This window comes from Lepidochelys kempii, chromosome 6 (genome assembly GCF_965140265.1).
Source record: "Lepidochelys kempii isolate rLepKem1 chromosome 6, rLepKem1.hap2, whole genome shotgun sequence".
Lineage (NCBI taxonomy): Eukaryota > Metazoa > Chordata > Testudines > Cheloniidae > Lepidochelys > Lepidochelys kempii.
Genome location: NC_133261.1, coordinates 25164030 through 25181861, shown reverse-complemented (window position 1 = coordinate 25181861; position 17832 = coordinate 25164030).

Sequence of the window (17832 nt, the reverse complement as noted above, 5' to 3'; positions counted from 1 at the left end):
GAAGTGCCAAGCAAATTAAATGCTATCAAAATTATACATATTCTGAAAATATCACGCCCTAGGCATCTCAAGTTGGGCACTCAAAATTAGTGGACATTCTTGACAAGGTTGGCTTTAATATCTCTATGCCTGAGATCCCTGTAAAATGAGGATGGTACCACCTGATCTCAAAAGGGTGTTGTAAAGGTGCATACATGAATATTTGTCAAGTAGGCAGATATTATAGCAAGAGGACCATAAAATGTCCATGAGGAAATTAATAATTTTGTACTTAATGCAGGGTTTGGATGGTGTGCATTAAATAAAGTTTGGGGCCACACACTGACTGAGGAAGACAAAAATAAATATTGAAAAACTAGCCTTCACTGAATGAGGCAGAAGTCCTGTGATCATGTAATTTAAAGACTGCATCATAATATATGGAGGGAGAGAGAGAGAGATTGAACAAAAGCCAACAAATCTTGTCCAGAAAAAAACAGGCAACTTTACTTTACCTTCACTCACCATCAGTAAACCCCTGGAAAAATTAAAAGCTTAACTAGATAGATATGTCTTCACCTATGTCTTAAAGTGGCCAAATTTGGGCTGTAATGGAAAAAAAGCCGGAGTGAATTTCAGAGAAAAAATCCCTCAACAGAGATGCTCTACCTCTCCGTTCCTGGAGTTCAACTCTAAGGACACACAATAAGAGCATCTCCACTGAACGTAGCTATAATAATGGAGAAAGGCTAACTGGAATCTGGTACACGTAGGTCTTTATAGAAATCATAGAAATGTAGGACTGAAAAGGACCCTGATAGCTCATCCAGTCCAGCCCCATGTACTGAGGCAGAACTAAGTATTAGCTAGACTATCCCTAACAGATGTTTGTCTAATCTGTTCTTTAATGCCTCCAATGATAGAGATTCCAACTAATCTAAATCTCCCTTGCTGCAATTTAAGCCCATTACTCCTTGTTCTGTCCTCAGTGAACAAAGAGAACAATTTATCACCCTCCTTTTTATAACAACTTTTTACATACTTGAAGGCTGTTATTATATCCCCTCTCAGTCTTCTCTTCTCCCAGACTACATAAATCTGTTTTTTTTCAATCTTTCCTTATGTCTACTGCTCTCCTCTGGACTTTCACCAACTTGTGCACATCTTTCCCAAAGTGTGGTGCCCAGGACTGGACACAATACTCCAGTTGAGGTCTTATCAGTGCTGAGTAAAGTGGAAGAATTACTTCTCATGCCTTACTTATAACACTCCTGCTAATATATCACAAAATAATGTTTGCTTTTTTTTTTTTGCAACAGTAGTACATTGTTGACTCATATTTAGTTTGTGATCCAGCTATGCCCCCCCCCCAAACCTTTTCTGCAGTACTCTTTCCTAGGCAATCATTTCCCATTTTATGTTTGTGCAATTAATTATTCCTTCTAAGTGTACTTGAATTTGTCCTGATTGAATTTCATCCTATTTATTTCAGATCATTTGGAATTCTAATCCTGTCCTCCAAAGTGCTTGTAACCCTTCACAGCAGGGTATCATCTGCAAGTTTTATAAGTGTACTCTCTATGCCAGCGGTTCTCCTCCTTTGAATGTGGTCACCAGGGCTGGCTGAGACTTGCTGAAGCCCAAGCCCCACTACCCAGGGCCGAAGCCAAAGCTCGATGGCTTCAGCCCTGAATGGCAGGACTCAGGTTGCAGGCCTCCTGCCTGGGCCTGAAACCCTTGATCTTCAGCTTTGGCCCCCTTGCCTAGAGTGGTGGGGCTCGGGCTTTGGCCCCCCTGATGAAGGGCAGTGGGCCTTGGGTGGGCTCAGGCTTTGGTCCCCCCTCCTGGAGTCGTGAAGTAATTTTAGTTGTTAGAAAGGGGTCGCGATGCAATGAAGTTTGAGAACCCCTGCTCTATGTCATGACTCTTTTTTGAGTTACAGGTTGTTGAAGATCTGATTAAGCCAGGATGATCTCTTACCATACTTACTATTTTTCCTATGCATTGGGATAGTTTTCTCTTGTATCCTTAATAACATTTCTTTAAAAAACTGCCAACTCTTCTGAAATCTTTTTTCTCTTAGACTTGTTTCCCATGGTTTCTTAGGGCTTGTCTTCACTACAGGGGTAAGTCAACCTAAGTTACGCTACTCCAGCTACATGAATAACGTAGCTGGAATCGACGCAGCTTAGTTCGACTTATCGCGGTGTCTTCACTGTGCTGCGTCGACAGGAGACGCTCTCCCGTTGACTTACCTTAATCTTCTCAGGGAGCTGGAGTATCGGGGTCAACCAGAGAGCACTCTGCTGTCAATTTTGCAGGTCTTCACTAGACCTGCAAAATCGATCCCTGCTGCATTGATTGCAGCAGCATCGAATCTCCCCATAGTGAAGATCAGCCCTTACATACCAATTCTTGGAGTTTGCTAAAGTCTGCCTTCTTGAAGTGCATTGTCTTTATTCTGCTGTTTTCCCTCCTACTATTCTTGAGAATCATGAACTCTTATAATTTCATGATCACTTTCACTCAATCTGCCTTCCACCTTCAAATTCTCAACCAGTTTCTCTCTATTGGTCAGAATCAAATCTAGAACAGCCTCTCCCCTAGTTGCTTTCTCCACCTTCTGCAATAAGAAGTTGTCTCCAATGCATTCCAAGAACTTGTTGGATAATCTGTTCCCTGCTGTATTATTTTCCCAACAGAGGTCTGCGAAGTTGAAGTCCCCATCACCATCAAGTCCTGTGCTTTGGATGATTTTGTTAATTATTTATTGATAATTATCAAAAACTGTTGTTTTCAAAAAGGGCTAACAGATCTGTAACTTTTAAATTCCTTCTGAACAGCCATCAGTAAAGGGCAGGAGAGATCTTCCTTTAAAGTCACATACAAAGACTAGTCACTTTATTTATGGATTTTCAGAGCAGTAAGGAAAGCTCTTAAAATATTTAGAACAAGCGTACCTTGCACTTATAAAGCAGCTTTCATCCAAGGATCTCAAAGCACTGTGCAAAAGATAAACATTTGAAGATGTCAAACTGAAGTTCTAGGAGGTTAAATTATTTGCCTAAAACCACATGGGAATCTACTTTGATATTTATATTTTAAAATTTTAAGATACCTTGGTTATTCTTTGGATTAATCTGCACATAGTCAACGGAAGATAATGCACATCCCAAAACACAGAAGAGATTTTATTTCACACTTCCATAAAGTGGAAGAGTAGATAATACATCTCAGCTTGAAAATAAATGTCAAGTGTTTTAGATTAATCTGCTGGTTTAGAGGAACTGTATTCTGATATTTGAACTCATGGGGATAACAGTATTGCTGACAGGAAAACAGAAGACTACAGAATTTATTTTGGTAATTGTCATCTCATATCTCTACACCATGTCACAACATGATGTCACACCAGTATAACATTCTGCATGAAGATGCAAACATCTCAGAGAAACAGTTGATTGATTTGGGGGACAATCCTCCTCAATGCTAACATTAAGTGGGGATTTTCAGGTGATGCTGATTATAAGGTACCAGTTTCCCATTAAAAAGATGAACTAATTTAATACAACTATCATTTATGTGAGGCAGCAGGATTTTGTGGACTGAGTTCTAATTCTAGCTGTTATACTGACCCTGTCTGTGACCTTGTGGAAGTCACTTAACTGCTCGCTGACTCAGTTTCCCCATCTACAAAATGGGAATAATGATGCTTGCTTACCTAGCTCACAAGGAAGTTGTGAGCATCTGACAACTTTTGTGCAGTACTTTGATTACAAAGATTGGAATAAATGGTAAGTAGCCATATTCTCCTGATGTTCACATGTCTGTCCAAGAAATTTTGGTGCTCTGCAAATACAGACAGTGGATAGAAAAGAAAAAGCAATAAAAACAAGCTCTCCAACTTTAATGAAATCATGTGCTATGGGAAAGGGACTCTTGTAGAAAACCATTGTAGAAGGAAGGAGGAAAGGACAGGCTCTGCCTCCTGCTGTAGACAAGTTATATCACTCTCTCCAAATGATAGCATTCACTGCCTGGACGTCGACAAGGCCACAATATCAATCAAAGCCTGTTCCCATTAGGAGTGTGAGAAGTGCCCATGCCATGCTCTGGGTAGGCTATAATCAGCCCTACTGTCAGCCAGGTGTGCTGCACAAATTCCAGAATTCAGTAAAAAAGAAATCTGTGACCTTTGAGACTTTGACATTCACTTCTCTATGGTACTGTACATGAGCTGCTGGTTTCCCCTTGGCTTATTTGTCTCTCTATATATTCCAAAGTACTTCAAAGAGCGTACTCAGAATAAGACATTGCGAACTACTGCATTGTAAAGCAATGCACCACGATCCAGGTCACTCACAATAAACTAGCTTGAAGGCTTTGTAACTTATTAACCAACTTTCTCTCCAGGCATTGTTCACAGTTTTGTCGCCACAGCCAATAAGCCTGTTGCAAGCACCAGCAGATAGTATGCTATTGAAAGTTACTCTATTGTGCGGTCCCTAGGCAAGGCCGGCTTATGGGAAGCAGGGTTTCTCAGAGTGAGAGCTGTAGTATTCCTTCCACCAACAGAGGTTGGTGCAATAAAAGATATACCCCACCCACCTTGTCCCTTCCAAATACAGCACCTTAAGTGTCCAGCACTAAACTTTGCTAGTTCCACTGTGTGACCACTTCTCCGATGGACTCTGTGCAGTGGTAGAATGAAGTGGTGTTCTCTGAGAACTAATGGTAGAAGTAAGTGCTGTTTTTGATGAGCGATAATATTCCATTAGAATGTTGGTGCTTTGGTGGTGACCTAGTAGCACTATGAGACAAAACCTGATATTGCAGGTGCAATTTGCCTCATCTACCTGGTACGTTAGGCAGAACTGAAGCAGTTAAATATAGAGTAGCCATGTTCCACCCAAAGAGAATAAGTATCTCAAAAAATGGGAGCCACTTGAGTATAAAAGAAAAAAGCTGGTTGTGAAAATGCAATGTGATACAGCTGTGCTTATAAAAACATGAAATCTCAATGCCCCAATTCATAAAAGAACTCTTATCCCGGGCAGCACGTAAGCACTAGCTGAAGTACTTTCCTTAACTGAGGCTTATGCCTTCAACAGACGTGCAGTAGTGCCACCTAATGAAATCATGATTTTAAAACAAGAGATGTGTAGAAGCAGTTTGGACAGTCAATCAGATTAAAGGAACAAGCACATTGAGGACTGCAGGTAGGCATTAGCACAGCATCTAATTCATAGTGAAATAGGGAGGAAGATGGAGGTGGCATAAAAGAGACTGGTTTTCCCACACTGACTTTGTTAAAAGGCCTGACTCTCCAGAGGCAGAAGGCACAGGCTGGAAACCGGGACTTTTTAAATAAAATAGTGAGGTCATAGTATCACAGACAACTCCCTCAATTAGACATTCCTGCCCTCACTCCACTCAAGAAAATCTGCCTGTGACAGAAGGGTCACAAAGATCTGTGCTGTGGGTTCAATTACATAGGTCAGTCCTCAAATATAGACCTTTTAAGAGATCAGAAATATCAACCCAGGATGTTACACTGAGATCAGTGCAGATGAGAAACAGACATATTAAGACATATAAACAAATTAGATCTTGTTTCTAGTCAGGATCCAAGTCAGCAGAATGTTTCCAAGTGAGCAAGATAGCCTACAGAGCAATGATAAAGGACTTTTTCTCTTGTGCTGCTGGACACCTGGCAGCTACATTAACTGGCATACTAAACTTATGTTGACCCTCCAAAGTATTCAAACTAAATATGTTGAAGGGTTATAGAGCAGTGGGCAACCCCCACAACCAATCAGGGGAAGACTTTCTCAAAGTTGGTAAAACTGATACACAAATTGAATGTGATCCAGAACTGTTGTTTTTGGTGCCTAATGATTTAAATCCATGTGTGTCTGAGATTTCTTGTTTGGGATATATTTTCAAAGGACTGCAAGGAAGACAGGGTTGAAAATGTCTTTTTGTGTGTGCACCTGGACCTACTTGGCAGGTGTGGGTGAAAACAATCAGCACATGTTGCTTAAGCAGGATTGCATTGTCTACAGTAGAAGTGTGAAGCAGTAATAAAGTTAAAAGTTAATGGGACTGGTTTAATAAGAAGTTTATGCTGTGACTGTCACAATTATTGAGGAGACAGTAAATTGAAATACTGCAGTTTCTCCATTATTTTGGCTTGGGATGGTTTACATCAGATTCTAAGAAGTTAACTATCCATGCCTTTACAGATATACCAAGGTGTGGTGCATCTTCTGTAACTGCATTTTCAGCTTCTACCACTGATAGGTAAAGATGTGATAAAGCGCCTCAGTTTCACTATCATCATTCAGTGGGCAGAGACTATTTATGGAGAGTTTTGAGAGGTCACCTGATGCCAATACATATAATCTGGCAGTTGCAATTGCCAGATACAAGGTCCTATTTCTTATTAATGAACATAATGGGGAATTATTCCCTGCCCAAGAAAAACAGATCACTTGGCATCATGAACTGATAATTCTGTTCATTTTATGGGAATAATTATAGGAATCACTGTAAACAAATGAGGTCATCCTCCCCTGATCTCCCTTGTCTTCTTTTACTTATTCCCCAGATTGCGCTGCATGGAAACTTTAGACTCATATTGTTTAAGGCCAAAAGGGAACACTAGATCATCTACCCTGACTTCCTGCATGTCACAGGCCTTTAAACCCCACCCAGTTACCCCTGGAATGAGCCAGTTTAAATTCATCTCTCTTTAAAATAAGCGACCAGAATTGTACATAGTATTCCAGATGAGATCTTACCAGTGCCTTGCACAATGGTATTAATATTTTCCTACTGGAAATAGCTCACCTGATACATCCTGGGATCACATTTGCTTTTTTCACAGCCACATCATATTGGTGGTTCATAGTTATCCTGTGGTCAACTAATACACCCAGACGTCTCTCTTCCTCGGTCATTTTCAACTGTTGAGCCCTCAGTTTATAGCAGAAATTCTTATTAGTCCCTAAGCGCATGACCTTGCACTTTATACTATTAAATTTCATCCCATTTCTGTTATTCCAGTTCTCTAGGTCATCCAATTCTTCTTGTATAATATTGCAATCCTCCACTGTGTTGACAATGCTTCTCAACTTGATGTCATCAACACATTTCATTAGCACATTCCTACCTTTTATGCCAACTTCATTTATGAAAATATTAAATAAGGCTGTTCCCAACACTGATCCTGGAGGAACTCCACTAATAACCTCCCTCCAGCCTGAAAATTCGCCTTTCAGCACAACCTATTGTCTTCTCCCCTTACCAACTTTACAATTCTTATACTAATTCCCATCTTCTCCAGATTAACTATTAATTTCCTGTGTGGTACCATACCAAATGCCTTACTGAAGTCCTGATACATTAGATCACATTTTCCTGACCTAAGAAATCAATTACTTTTCAAAGAAGATATTTAGACCAGCACAATTTGCCTTTGGTAATTCATGTTTCATCCCATTTTTCATTTATCTCCAAGTATTTAAAGGTTTCAGAGTAACAGCCGTGTTAGTCTGTATTCGCAAAAAGAAAAGGAGTACTTGTGGCACCTTAGAGACTAACCAATTTATTTGAGCATGAGCTTTCGTGAGCTACAGCATCCGATAAAGTGAGCTGTAGCTCACGAAAGCTCATGCTCAAATAAATTGGTTAGTCTCTAAGGTGCCACAAGTACTCCTTTTCTTTTTGCAAGTATTTAAAATTCCTTTACAATTTGTTCTAAGGACTTGCATACTACTGAGGTCTGACTAATGAGTCTGCAGTTGCTCAGATCATTTTTTCCCTTTTCTTAAATATAAGTACAATGTTAACTATTCTCCAGTCATACAGTACTATCCGCCAAACTGATAAATTTATTAAAAACTTGCTATTGGACTTGAAATTTCATGTGCCAATTCTTTCAGTATTCTGGGATGGAAATTATCAGAGCCTCCCCATTTGAACACATTAATATCCTTAGAGTTTCGCTTTCTCTTTGGATGTGGTAATTTCCATTTCTATATACTCATTTCCATCAGCCATTTTACCTTCATGCTCAATTTCTTTATTATCCTTCCACTTAATTTAAACTGAATCAACTCATGATCACTCAATCCAAAATTATTTCTTATGACCAGCTCTTCTATAATATTGTCACTACTTACCAAAACCAAATCTAAAACTTGCATTACCCCTTATAGATGACTAATTGCAGCACTAACATAGGCAACTGAACCTAATGGACAGCAAAACTTTAAGAATGCTAAAAAAATAATCGCAGTTTTTATTATTTAAAGGTGCAATTTAAAATCCAAGTCACATGACACACAATATTTCAAGCTCATATAGAGATAAATGGACGGATTCTTAACTAGTGTAAATTGATGTGGTTCTCACCAGCTGGCCCAAATTCAACATTTTAAAAGGCATTATATACTATATTTCAGGGTTCCTAAATAAGGATGAGGAGAACTTTAAATGGCTAAGGTAATATTTCCTTTCATTTATACTTTGCAGGCACAAGCAGGCCTACAACAAAAGTGTTAATACACATGAGCAATCTGTCTTTTCATGGTGCAGGGCTGCTAAATCACCCACATCTGATGGCCCTTTCACACCCTTCCATCACACTGATCTTTCCACCCACATCTATAACTTTGAGAAATGAACTGCATATTTGTTCATCTGCTTTACCACTTGGAAGGGAGAATTCTATCCCCTATTCCCACAGAAACCCCCTACACAAAACTTGTTCACTCAGACTTTGCACACAGATAAGACTTTGGTCCATAAAACTTAGATTGTGGGAAACAACTTATTTCCTGTGTTATTCCTTGTCCCTTTTTTCTTTACATATAGTAATATTTACAATCTGAAAGGCTAGCAGGGTCAGGGACAGGAAAGCAATCTTATCAAGGTGGGCCCAAGTAAAAAAAAAGGGGGGGGGGGGCTCTTATCAGTTTAACCAGTGAAAATAAACAACCCATGGAATAAAAGGTTAAGCCACTATTTGAAATCAGATATAAATACGTTTTTGTTCTTAAGGAGATCCTGAAACAATTAAAAGAAATGATACTCACAAGAAATTATCAGCATATTCTTAATGTAAAACCCAAACAATGTCACTGTTGACATTCTTGATACAGCTTACATTCCCTCAGCAAAAGCCTCAAGTTTCCAAACAATTATAAACCCACAAAAGACCAGCCACTAATGACTTAAGAAGTGGGTTTGGGACCTAGCCAAATGGCATGAAAAAGTTTGCTCAGATGTAGTGAAAATCAAAGCACAGAAACTATATGCTGCCTAGTGTGCCACTATACAGAAATTATACTGTGTAACATAGAGTTTTCCATATAACTGTGGGCAGGCCAGGATCAATGCTCTGGGTTTGATCCACCGGTAGTCCAGCTAGTGGGTCTAGTAAAGACCTACCAAATCAACTGCAGATCGCTCTCCAGTCAACCCCAGTGCTCTACCCCTGACGAGAAGAGTAAGCTGAGTCGACAGCAGATTTTCTCCCATTGACCCCCCCCCCCGTGGTGTAGACCCCCACGGTAACTCGACCTAAGGTACGTCGACTCCAACTACATTATTCACGTAGCTGGAGTTGTGTAGCGTAGGTCGACTTACCGCGGTAGTGTAAACATAGTCTGTGAGACAATGTCTATATAGAATCTTCTATATAGTAACCTACAGGATTCCAACATACAAGTGCTATCTGATTTATAAGTTGCACTAAGTGGTCTATAACATTACATAAGTTGGTTTGTGTACATGTATGTAATACATACACAGTCACCTGTTATGCTAGTGGATCAACTATGTATTGCACCCTGGGATTGCCAAACACAATTCAATTGTCTGATGTCATGTTCGTTTGACCTAAAATAGTTTTACACTACTGTCCTCCTAGTCAGCTAGTGGCCAAGAAGCTAACAAATTCATCATTACAGCTTGGCTACCAGACCAAGTAAGGGAAACAGATCTGTTTTGAATTAGAGACTCTTTATTGAAGAGTACAACTGCCTTTGATAAATAATATGGCAGTTTTCAAACTGATTTCTGATTTCTGATTTCTGAAGCGCCAATGTTCTGTAGTAGCCATCTTCATTGTCTGCAGAATGAAACATTTTAGACATCAAAGACATTTTAGACTCAAGTTAAGGTCTCTTAACATGATTATAACTTGTCTATAACATCATTTTAACTGCAGTGTGAACGGTACTTTTTGCTCTGTTTGATGCAACCTGCGTGATGAGTGGGCCCCCTCTATTGGCCCCACAGCAGCTAAAATCACATCTAGGATTGGGTGGTTTAACACCTCCCCAGCACAGAGCAGCCACCCTATTACTGGTCACATTCCCTCCAGAACTGAATTAAAGGAGCAGGGGTTTTATAGCCATCCTCAGAGCGCAGCAGCTGCTGAACCAAGAAGGCTCTGCCTTCCCACCCACAGGAAGTGACACTGGGGAGTAAGTGGAATTTATAGCTTCCCCTCCTTTTACTGGGCCAACTACTACCCTGAGAAGGCCTCAACTCTTGGCCCCTCCCCTAGAGATGACATCAGAGTGTGGGCAGCTTTATTGGATAACTACCAGTGTCACGAGAGCCCAGAGTATCAAGACACTCCTTTATAAGCAATCTGAGATATAAGAACACCTCTCTAGTATTTGTTTTACTTTTTTCCCAAGGAATGTGAAGGGAAGGATTTTATCTATTCTATGACCAATTATTTAAAATTGTATTGGTGACTTCAACCTTCCCCTGTAAATATCGAAACTGTTCACTCCAAGCAACTTATCACTAAAGAAAATAGTAAGTCAGGCATTGAAGGTGAGCTATTCAGATCACTGGCAACTCATTTTGATTGATCTGAATAGATCAATAATGCTAAAAAAAATCAGCAATACGAATTTTTGTGAAATTCAATTTGATATGGATCATGAGTAAAACTTTCTACTATTGTCTTTGATATTGCTAGATATTAAACAACAGAATTATTTTCTCATAGTTTAGATTCTTTTTGATTTTCTATTGTTTAATTCTTGTCCAAGGGTTTGTTTATTTGGGGCAGGGGTGCTGGGGGGCTTGACTTCCTTGGTTTCTTAAGTCTTAAATTCTTTTAAATGTATCTTTTAAATATTAATTTTTTAAAAGACTATTTCTTTATTATTTTTGGGAATACCCTTCTTCAGTGGAAAATAGTCCATAGTGGAGATAAAGGAGAAAATGGTTGGGGGAAAAAGATAAGTTTTCCTACCATTTACTTAAAAAAAAAAATCTGTTCCTTTAAAGCTGTTTTTTTTTTCATTTGCATCCTTTATCATCAACACCAACACCATCTTTCTCCATAACCTATTTTGAAAGCAGCCACCTGTGAGGTTCTCCTGGAGTTGGCTGGGCTGGACTGCACCACTCACTGCTTCTAGAATCACTTCCCAGGTGTCTTCAGTTCCACTTGGGAAAGCCAAGTCACCTATTCTTTCTACAGACATACAGCTGCAATTCCCACTGAAGTCACTGGGAACTGTGGATGCAAATCTAAGAGTAGGATTTGGCTATAAATCAAAAGTTGTTCCTTGCTTTGGATATTGCTTTTTGAAACAGAAGAAGTTAAAGAAATGGTGTAGCAAGAAAGCGATGGTAGAAGTAGCAAGAATAGAAGATAATCCTAGAGATCTAAAATACCTACAGGCTTTAAGATAAATACACAATTTAGACAAACAATTACTTTTAAAAAATAATCATTAAAACAAGGTGGAAAAATTTACTATTTTCCCAACCAACTATTTCCTTTTATACATCTGATTTATAATGGGCATATGAATATTCACTATGTAAATGCAGTGATCTGGTAATGAGACTTGTGATAGCATATCCCGCATCATAGGAGATTTAATTATAGTATTACTAAACACCCAAGGACCTAATGAAAAGGTAGTTCTAGGAAACTTGTATCCAAAACATTATTACATAATTCAGCAATTAAACAACTATCTCTGCTGCTGAAGGCAATTTTTGCTTGCATATCCAAATTTATGAAGATTTACTCACAGCTGGACAAATTTTGCTGTGATATACCAGTGTAAATCCAGAAAGAGAACAATGGAGTTTCTCCTAATATACACCAGTAATATAACTGAGATCAAATTTTTGCCTGTTATTTGCTAAATCAGAAGTAGGGACATATAAATCTCATTTACTAAATAAGTGATTGGTAAATGGCTCAAAGAAGAATTTTGTGCCTTTCAAACTCAACATATCCAAACCACTTTGCACAACTACAAATAAGATATGGGTATTGCAGTGACTGTGTAGTCAAATGTGTCAGTCATTATGTACTCAGTAATAGCTCAAACACAGTTCAAATAAAACCATACAAATGTCACCCCTGCCTACGGAGCTTTATAAATGAAGCAATTAAGGGGACAGCAGAGTGCAAGCAGAAGCAGCCAAATTTCCTCAAGGATTACAATGGGGAGTTCTATATGGGCAATCAAGTTTAAACAGCAAAACTGCCAAGGCACACGGATTCTCTGTGGGATAAAACGGATTTCCGGTCTCACACTGAGGAGGAGCTAAATGGGAAAATTTTGCCTATAGTGAGGCAAGAGAACATTTGCCATTTCAATTACTGCAAGTTCTTTGTTTTTTTTATCAATGGCTGTATTAGTATTATTGACCTCTGATTCTGGGAATATGTGAATAGTGAAAATGAGCTGTTAATTGCCTACAATTATGTGGTCAGCCCATTTATATTACTATTTCCAGTCTGGAGTGCTGAGGATAGCACTTTCAGAAATGCCACTGAGATACAACATATGATAGGTTGGTGATTAGATTAGATTAAAACCATTAGATTGTGCATCTATCCAAGCCAAGAAACCACATTTACACTAACTATATACAACATGCCAGGACTAGCTATATGTATACACTTCTGCTTTGCAAGGTTCTGGTGGCTTCTCAAACACAGAAGACAGTGAAGGCCACTAGAAGGTTCACTAACTTTTAAAGGGAGTAAATGGAGCAAGCTCATGGCATGTCTCCCTGTTTCAAAAATCAATTTACAGTAAAAGCTTTCTATCTGGCACGTTGTGGGAATGGAGGGTGCTGGTAAGTAAAAAAAATCTGGCTAACTAAGAGGGTGGGAGTTTGGATGCAGGAGGGGGCTCGGGTCAGAGGGTTGGGGCGTGGAAGGGGTTTAGGGGTGCTGGATCCGGCTGTTGCTCACCTCGGGTGGCTCCCTGTAAGCGACAATCTGTCCCTGCTGCTCCTAGGCCTGAGCTACTGACTGTTGTGTCTTTTGACATCTATAGGTAACTGTAAAGGGGCTAGGCCAGGGCTCGACTCTCTCCAGGGCAGCGGGGAGCCACACCAGCTCGCTACACACAGTTGACTTTGGGGGAATTTGTCCGGCCACCTGAGTCTCCCTCGGCAGCCCTTCCAGTAATTGGAATGAGCACCATAGGCCCGGGCCCTGAGTCAGGATGGGGCACCAAAGAGTCAGTACCTCAGGCAGGGGCAGGGGCAGGGGCTGAGCAAATAGCCCAATGTTAGCAGGCTAGGCCCTGGGTCAGGGCGAGGCACCAAAGAGCCAGTAGCTCAGGCTCTCAGACAGGGGCTGAGCAACACAGCATGTGTGAATTAGCCCAGGCCTCCAAGGACCTGGAAGAGGGGGGAAACTGCCTGCCACGAGTTGGGTGGCAGGGGGGACGCAGGCCCACCCACTCCACTGCGTCCCAGCCTGGGGCCCTCGCAGCAGCAAACGACCCACTGCTGGGTCAGTGGGGATCCTGGCCGCACCACACGGACATGGGTTCTGGCAGAGTTACAGCCAGACTAGGGTCGGCTGCCCCCGGGGTACTTCCTAACTCCCCTTCTTCTGGGTCACGGCGGTGTTCTCCGGCGGGGGTTCAGCACCATGGGTTCCTCGGGGCAGTGGACAAGGGGCAGGCCCGGGAATGCCGCTGGATAGCTGGCGCAGGGCAGGTCCGGCCAGTCTGGGCGTAGACCTGGGGCCGTGGGGTTTTCCCAGTCGCGGGCTAGGCTGGCTATGTCTGGCCTCCCCGGCGGCTAGTCCTCTAGTGAGCTCTGAAGGCCTGCCTTTATACTTCCGGGTCGCACCTTTCTACTTCCGGGTCACTGCCTGTCCCTCTGAGGGGCGGGCTCAGAGCTTCCTGGCTCCGCCCACTCTGGTGTCTGGAGTGGCTTGACCCTCTCCGGAGCGGCGGGGAGCCACACCACCTCACTACAGTAGCTTAGTCTTAAGCCCACCATCGCTGCTAGCAACATTATGGAGAAGAATTTAATAAATCAGCTCCATGGTGAATCATTTCTACCTTTCCTTACATGAGGAATAGTGAAAGTTGCTTGAATCAAATATACAATTAATGGATCCCATTGCATCAAAAATCAGCCAACCCAATCCAATGGCATTCCAGGCATTGCATCACAAGCTAGTCAACAGTATTACATGCCAAAGCGGAGAGACATATACTAAACTGGGATCCAGAAAGAACCCCCTCCCCCCCAGATTTTAAGGAATGAAGTTGGTTTAGGATTTGGATTAAAAACGTAAAGGATGAAGACTGCTGGAAAGTTGGGTCTCTTCAGAATAACCTCACCATATAGCTGTGAGAACTACTGGTATGTGTAGGGGGGAAAATGGAGAACACTAATTTTGAATTGGTTCTTCAGTTATAGTTAACTATTTACGAGTGATCAGTAAGATCTCTCCTGGGTATCACTGTTTGGCAAATGTTATTGGAAAAAGATGCTCCTATACAAAAGTATAGTTTATTACTGAATTTGACATAAAGTGGCCAATGAAAATAAGTTTGCCAATGCACTGATGTAGAAAACAAGGTTTTTGTGTTTCCAGACATTATGCAAGCTACTTTCAACCACAGAAATTGTTTCATAGTTAATTTACTGAATTTAAACAATTAAATAATGCAAGTATTTTTTAGCCCAGCAATTATCAGATACTGTGCTTACTGAAGATAAGACATACTTTTTTTCACCCAGACTAAACAGCAAATAACATTAAAAGGGAAAAAGGGAGGGCTAGGCCTGTATGGATCCAAAATCAGTACAATGTAGCTGACCTCCTATTGACACCAATTAAACATGCTAAAATACAACTTCTCTTGCAACTTTTCAGCTCAATTTACTTTGAGAAGCTTCCTGTAACTTAAGAAAACACCCAAAGTAAAGCTAAAATGGAGAAATTGAACTCTGCTGAAACCAAGAGATGCCAGCCAGCTGTTTTCCCCACCTGCCTGCCATACTTCAGAGGGTTGAGTATGCTCCCTCTGAATTAAGAAAAGCTACTTACACATGGACTGAAAATATCTAGAGAGAAAATGATACAAACTATGATAGATTTGACTCTCAAGTCACTATTTTAAAGTAACATGTAGACTGTGTGGAGATTCTGACCTCAGAATCTGATATTAATCTCAAAACTCTTGAAAATAAATGTGAAAATCTGACTCACAGAGTGTTAACAATGTGTAAAGGTACTGTATCTGCTGATTGATTACCAAATTTAGGTCCTGGAAACTCAAGCAAGAGTAAACAATTTATGACGTGCCTGATAACAGTGACGCTGGAGACTTAACATTCTTAGAATCCTGGATTCTAGACCTGTTACAAATTAATACTGAAAATGATCCTCTCTGTGTCATAACCACCATTTTTTGAGGTCAGTAAAAATTCAAGTAAATATATTGCTGCTTTTTGCAGTAATATATTCATTGTTGCTATCTTGAATCTCAGAGAGACACAAAAAATTGTGAGTAGCCCATAAAATGAAAAATATTTTATAAAGAAAATGTTTATATCTTTCCATTACTTGATGCCAATGAAAAAACTCAAGTGAAGATAAAGGAACTCTTTTCCATTGAGCAAGACTTTACTGATATCAAAGCAGATGCTGCCTTTTTATACCCCAACCAAGTTTTGTTAATATTGTACCATCACAGCATTATATGAATGAACCCTGGTGTGTTTATGGAATCTTTCTTTTTTCCTAATTTTGACTATTACTGGACAGATTGAAATGAAAAATCAACTAAAAAACAATTAATGATTTACAGTTAGTGACTCCTCTTTTTGAGGCTTATTTAGAAGTGGAATTCACACATTTTCAAAATGAGAAAGTCTTTAATAATTGCAGTATTTTTTTTAAATAAGGGGAGCTGCCTAATGCTTTCCATTATCAAAGATCCTTGCGACTCTTTTTTTACATGCTTCAGCACCTCCATTGTTCACAACTGATCTTGGAAATTCATCAGGGAGAACACCTTTTGGTCAAGAGGTGCCTTTTCTTCATCCCATAAAGTTCTGTTCAGGTTTAGTTGAGTTATAAACTGTTAAAAATTACTATTTCCCTTCTCTTTCTTGAGTTCCTCATTCTTTTGGCATCATAACTGAACAACAACTTTCTAAAGAGCAGGGTCCACACCTCCACCTCCAAAACAACAGCAGTAGAAGCAAATACTGCACAGCGAATACCTGGGAGTTGTCAGAACAGCTGTAGCAGGTGCAGCCAGATTGGGCTTCCTTCCTCAACCCGTCCCATCCTAATACATAGCCCCAGTCTCCTATCCATCCCCCACTCCATGAGGGCACCTCATAAATCCAGAAATCCCCCAACCCTCAGAGAGGAGACAGAGTGCACACTGGGCCAAGTGTATGACCCCAGCTTCCCATTCACCCTTACTGCTTGCTAATGAAGTTAGTCCAGAAGCTCAAGTGGTAGAAGTCAATGGTGAAGGTTCAGAGTTCAAACTTTGATCATGCCGCATGATGGGAGATGTACATAATAACATTTTGCTTTTACCACTTTTCTTTAAAAAACAACTAGGAAATTACATACAAAACTTCTATGTTATAAGAACATTATTTAAATTGCAAAGTCAAGCACCTGAAAGTTAGGAAATGCAAGTTTAAACTTGCAAGTGAAACTTTGATTCAGCCTCCTTGCACATATGCATTTTATACAGTCTTTAATTACATGATCACATACCATTTTTCCACAGTACTCCTGCATCATTCAGTGCACACATTGGATGCACAAGTAGTCAGAATTAAGATTTCACAGGCTACTGTAAATCTAACTTTGTAGTGCTTGGCTTTGCAACCTAATTAACCTTTAAGCATAGGTTTTTAAATGAAATATAGAGATTTACAGTCACCAGGATTTTACCAGTATAATAGGCTTGGAAGTACAAATAGGCTTTGTTTTTGTTGTTGTTTTTAAGAATTTCAACAGAAAATATCCATATTTAAGTACTTTACTTTTATCAATTTAAATTTTCACAGATGTGGAACATTATGGGAGGTTCAGACAATTATTTAGAGTAGATATTGAGATTCAAAACGTTAAAGCTTTGTAATCGTTAAAACACAAATTGTCAACATCATATGTCAAAATATATCAAGTAAATTTCCTTAAATCAACAAAGCATATCTGTTTTAACCATTCATTCACTATACTATTTGTAAAAAGCCTAATTCAAAGGTGTAAATCACTGGATTTTGGCTCTAAAGTTCTCAAGCAACACTTTTCCTACTTTGCCTATCTGTAAATTTTGATTATTATTGATGGAGATATTTTTGTCTTTGTGTGTGTGCGTGTGTGTGTGCAGTGAAATCAACATTTATCGACATTTAGTGATAAAATCTAATCTTTCCAAACCTATGTATGATTGCTATGCCCTATAAGTAAGCCTGAAAATACCAGAAGAATTGCCAACACCAGCAGAAACATTTTAAATGTTTCCAGTGCACTTCAAATAACTGATGTTTCTGTGTGTTATT